Here is a 6,148-nt window from a genome sequence, read left to right on the forward strand (position 1 = left end):
GTAGGTGTTATATTAACAGTTGCTAATGTTAAGAATTCAGAGTTTTGGCTTAGAAAAGCATGTAAATCGATTTTTGACTTTTCATAAACATAATATACTGTTTTCCAGTCAGAATTCGCCAGTCCGGAAAATAAACAGTACACGAGCGCGTTATAGTGGTCTGCCCAAATAATTGTAGGACTGGTATATAATATAAGTTTGTAAATAAACGGACTGTAAGTATTTATAAAGCTTAAATTCACATATTTCAACTGATCTACAAGATAGTCAATGAATTTAAAGTTGGATTCGTAGGAAAATTCTGGGTCGATTTTCGTCCAATAGTCAAACATTATTAGACAATGCTGCAGAGGGAAATAATTATATTTTTTTGATACCAATGAATCCAATGCCTTGTAAATATGTGTGGTCATGGTTTCTTCATGCGCTTCTTCTTTCAAGGCTTTGAAAATATTAATTGGATTGTTTGCAAGGTAAAATTTATTGTCGGCATCTATTAAAATAAAAGACTCAATAATGGTAAGAGTAGTGTTTTCATTGAAAGAGCTGAACAATGTAATCAGTCTCGCGTTGACACTTGAATCGTTCAATATAAAAAACAAAAGCATAAATTCTAAAAGTTGCTTGAAAATAACATTATTGTGATTCTTGCTGGTCAATGATTCACTGGTGATCAATAAACATTCTAATATGTTTCGAACCAAGACAATATAATTATCTCTATCGTTTATTTGCGGTAATCTGTACGAAATTATTTCATGGATGTTTTTTAGATATGCTATTTTTTCTTCAGCTATAATGGAATCATCTGAAAATACCCGTAAAATTTCAAACGAAACAGCTGCTGCCAGATCACCGGAACACGTTGCGATCTTAGTAAGTTTTTTCATGTAAAAACTGGATCCCCACTTCGTCCTACACATTTCAAAAAATGGCAAAAGCGTTAAATACTCGTTTGAGTTAGGATTTTCAGCACATGTTATTATTGGTAGCAAAATATTTAAAGCATTACGCTTTAAGTCGCTTACATATTGTATGATGAACTTTTCATAGATAGACAACACAATAACTTTGATATTGCTAGTAGCGTAATTAAAGAGTAGTTGAAATGGGACTATAGCATTGTTTATTAAATATAAAATCTCGTCTGTCTCGTTATTTGTTGTCAGTAAGTTGATAATAAACTCTAAAGTAATTTTATGGATTCCTGGAGGTAAATTTGGATCTAACAAACGCCATATTACTGCCCAAAAAGATTGTTTTACTTGATTGTCTATTTCAGAAATGACTAGTCCACTCGAAAATAACTATAAATTTATCATTAAAAAAATTACCTTTGTGAATTTCTGAATCGAAATGACCTTGTCAGTCCACTCATCAGATTTATTAAATTCTACAATATAGTTTTTAAGCTTATCAATTTTTGATTTAGACATTCAAAAATTTTTATTATGCATTAAATCAGACTACGATTTTTTCATCTGATTAATTAAAGAATAGAATCAAGCTTCTTATTTTTAGCGCCGAAATATAAATAAATTATGTATTGTAGTTGTTCGATTGATATATATAGTTTCTAAAATTATGTGTGGTAAGAAACAACTTCGAGTTCGTTCATGAACTGAAATTTTATGTTTAAAAAAAAAACTTATTTTTTGCTGCTTAATTTGAGCTTTCTTTTGACTGTAAAAACGGCAGCCAATTCAATATCTTTACTGTCTTGTTACAATAACGGAGATTGTGAGGGACAAGGAGCAATAAAAATAACTGATGTTGGTTCGTTTGACCTCAAAAATTCTAAAATTAAAAACTCGAAACAGTTTTTAGGATTATTATTATATGAGGATTTGAAAAATGCCGTAAAAGAACATGGTATTGAAATGAAAAATGAAGTCACTCTTGAAGCTTTGGAGAACGTAGGAGAAATTGCTAAATTTGCGTTGAACGAAGAATCTAAAAGCAATGTTCTTCAATGGTTAAATCTTTCTCAAAATATCTCTCAACCTTTATTTCCTCTAGTGCCAGACTTGAACGATTTTTACAACCACGCTAAAGAAGCATTGAAGGAAACTGAAGCCTTGCATATTGAACAATATGACTTAGGTATTGTTTCTTCATTTTTACAATTACTCGCTGCTTGTGCTGATAACAATACCGTCAGTAAAATTATGGCTCATGGCGATCCTAACAAAACTGATTATGAAATTGAAGTTGGAGAAATACTCGGAAGTATTGTTCACAAAGGTTTGCCTCTACCGAAAGTTGAAAGAACATCTTCTTACTCTAGCGAATTTGAAGCCAAAGCTCCCACAGAAATTGTTATGAAACGAGATAATTCAAAAGATTATTCCGACAATGCGATAAAGCCTATCAGCGTTGTGAAAAATGATAAACTCAATAACGATACTTATGTTGATTCTATCAAAAAAAAAGGACAAGAAAAAGAAAATTTAAGGCATAATACAGATTTGAAAGTTATAAACGAAATAAAAGAGCTCAATAAAAATCTTTCTGATTTGAAGCTTATTTTAACAGAATTAAAAAAATCAACTTCTGATCAAGCTGTGCCCGATCACTTATTTTCAGATCTTAAAAAAGAAAATTTCATAACTTCACATTTTCACCGCTATGGAAACCAACCATATAATTTACTGGATATAGAGGATCTAATGACAAAACTGAAATATTCACTAGCGTTGAAATTTGATGTACTGCACGCCATAAATCCTATTAAGCTTTTAACGAAGAAAATTGATTATTTATCCGAGATGTTACTAAATAAATTTCATATTGACACGAGAATGTTTACAAATAACGACGATAACTTAGATTTCGGATACTACTCCCAATCTCCTTTTAGCTTAGATGAAAAGTATAATTTAGAATCAGTTTCCGTTTACAATAACAATATTAATACACCTTCTAATAATGATAAATTTGATAGAATGACTGATAATACAATTAGCAATCAAAAAAATCCAACTTTTTACCAAAAAATCACCAATAAAGTTGAAGAATCAATGAATATTATCGAGTCACTGATTCCAAAAAAAGAAGTAAATGAAATAGTTAACTCAGTGGTTTCGTCAGTCGTCGAAGCACCTGTTATTGGCCCAACAATTCTAGCTATTAAGCAAGCGAGCGCAAATGGGCTAAAAAATGCATATAACAAAGTAAACGAGCTATTCGAGTATTATGACTAGTTAACATTTATAAGTACTCATATGGTTGGCACTGATCTTTGGGCCTGCCACAACACTCTGGGTGTAGCAGACAGGATATTAAAGTGAACCGTTCACCAAGTGCGGTTAGATTTTCTTGTTTCGTTTTGCCAATTTCATCTGAGTAGTCGTTCATTGGTTTGATAATGTTGTCTATTATAGTATTATCATACTTTTTCTTGTATTCTGCGATAGCTGATCCTATTTTTGCGGAAGCATCTCTAATAGGACCCAGTTTTTCAAAATTAGCTTTTAATTTTTCGTTTAAATAAGTATCACGATTGTTTACCCATGCGTTGCGATACTCTTCTACCGGTTTCATTTTTTCTAAAAATTTTTTCTCCGTATCATTGATAGCATCTTGTAGTCTTTGAGTAGTTTCTTCAACAGTCTAAAAAAATGGGAATCTATATAAACTTACATCCTGAATTTGATGGGAACGTGAAATAAGGCTTGGCAAGCCAAGCAGGTTGGTGTTTTGTGTACTGTTTGGTGTCGAATCTATATTATGTATTAAACCAGTATCGGCCAAATTTAAAACATTAGATTTTTTAACTCTTTCTAATACACTATCTGCCAATTTGAGTATGCCAGTTAGTTCTGTTTTAGCAAACTTAAATAAAAAGAAACAAAATAACTTATGCATAAAGAATTATACTTTTGCTTCAAAACTATATAATGTGATATTTTTACATATTTTTACACGCAATGTAACAGAAACAATATTTATATTAGTCAGGATCTACTTGTTAAACTAGCAGAAATGGAAGGATCAACAATTTTATTATGCACTTCGAGAATGTAGAATTTTTATGTAAAACGTTATCGCGCGAGTGTTTACTTTGTTAATAGAAAAAATTAATATCAATGGAATGAATGCCGTTCAAAAGCCAGGAGTCGGAAGCTTGAGAGAACTAAAATTATGGTTAGCCAATGGAAATCGGTATGATTCATATAAATTCGAGAATCGAACCTTACTAGGTGAGGCAATTTTTTTTAACAATATTGAAATAATTGACTATTTATTGACTGTAAGTTTTATACATGAAACTAGTTTAGAAATTCAAATGTCAAAACGAGCTTGACCAAAACGGTGTGCCGATAGTTGATTTGTTAATATTGAAATCTTTTAGCGAATTTAATTTTAAATTCCGTCAGAAATGGATACGATTGGTAGAATTGGCTATAAAAAAAGGCTCAAAATTGCTAGTCCCTGATAAATATAATAATACAGTTCTGCACGTAGCAGCTGAGAAACATAAAGAATTAGATTTCGTTGGAGTTCTTCAGTTCCTAAAAGACTGCAGTAAAAATACTGATTTGTTCAGTGAAGCTTTGTATACAAAATTATTCATTCATTTCTGTCAAAAAAACGAGGAATTAGTAGAATGTGGCTTATTACTCATTCCTGGATGGGGTTTCAAGACACCTTTACATGATTTGTGTATTAACGGGGCTTACTCTTGTTTAAAAGTCTGTGGATCATATTTACATAGATTTCGAAACAAGTTTGGCTATTTACCATGCCCGATGGACTCTTACGGGTTGACTCCATTGCATTACGCTTTTCGAGAAGGACACACAGATATAATACTATTTCTAATTAAGCTCGGGGCAGACATTTTTAGCGTTGATCAATTTTCGCGTAGTCCCATCGCGATGCAATCAGATAAGATTTCTAAACCTAATTTAGAAAAAATTTTAAAAGAAATAAGCTTGCATGAAAGTCTCATAGTGAAAAACGAAAAAAAGTTACTGCGGCACAAGTTCTATTATTTGATAGTCACGTTTGGTATTTGTGTAGGGGTGTATGATTTGTTTTTAAAATACAGGATACTCGGACATAAACTTATTAATGATTATATTACAACTTTAGTAATGGTTTTACCGTTGGTTAGTTATTTAGTTTTGTTAACAGGAATATATAGGCAGTTCAAATTCACACTCTTAGCGCCTATTATTCAGCAGTTTAATTTAGGTTTAGTTTTAAACATTAATTATTTTGAGATAAGTAAAATTAAACGATTTTTGATAGAAAAAGCCAATCTCTATACGAGTTTATTGTACCAATCAGCTAATTTTAAAGTCAAATCTAAACACACAAATTCTGAACTAGAATATTGTCCGATAAAGGCTGAATTACGAAAAGAATGGAGTATGTCATACAGAATTCTTTCTTCTGTTTTGCAGGAATCAGACGTAAATTATTACGTAATGTATTTGTTCTGGATTTTCAATAATTTGAAATTGATCTCTCCGCAAAAACTTGATAATTCTGGTTTGAATAGTATTTTAAGCAAATATAAAAACACTAATGACACCAGAAGTTCAGTGAATATAATTACGTATGGGTCTCACTACTCTGGACTGGTGTCAAATTTCGTTGCTCTATCGCCGTCTAGTGTAAGTGTAAGAAGTTCACCTGTATCAACCCCGAGTTATGATTCCACTATGCATAATGATAATGACTATCAGTCACAACGCGAAAATTTTTTATTTGAAAACACTAAAAGCCAGTATTCAACGTTAACACAAAATTCAAACATTAATTTTCAGTCCATCGTTGAAAATAATAAATTAACAGCCGATACCTTGCGACAAGTTTTATTTGATAATAGCACATCCCAAAATCTTAAAAAATCAAAAAAAAACTACAAAATAGTTTTTGACGCCATTGATGCAAGGCTAGATTCGAAGTTGACGGATGAAAAGTTTGTTAGCACAGACAAAGAAGTTTCTTACGAAACTTCGCAGTCACTTAAAGAGATAACAAGAAATCTTGTATTCGAATGTATACAGAACAATAGTCATAAAAACAAGCAATTGTCAGTAGACTTTAGTGAAAATATTTTTATTTCTTCAGATATCAGCACAAACGGCTTTAAAGAGCAGCGTGATATTTGTATTGACATAAACGGCAACAACGA

Source organism: Dermatophagoides farinae, unplaced genomic scaffold, assembly GCF_024713945.1.
Source record: "Dermatophagoides farinae isolate YC_2012a unplaced genomic scaffold, ASM2471394v1 contig2, whole genome shotgun sequence".
Taxonomy (NCBI): domain Eukaryota; kingdom Metazoa; phylum Arthropoda; class Arachnida; order Sarcoptiformes; family Pyroglyphidae; genus Dermatophagoides; species Dermatophagoides farinae.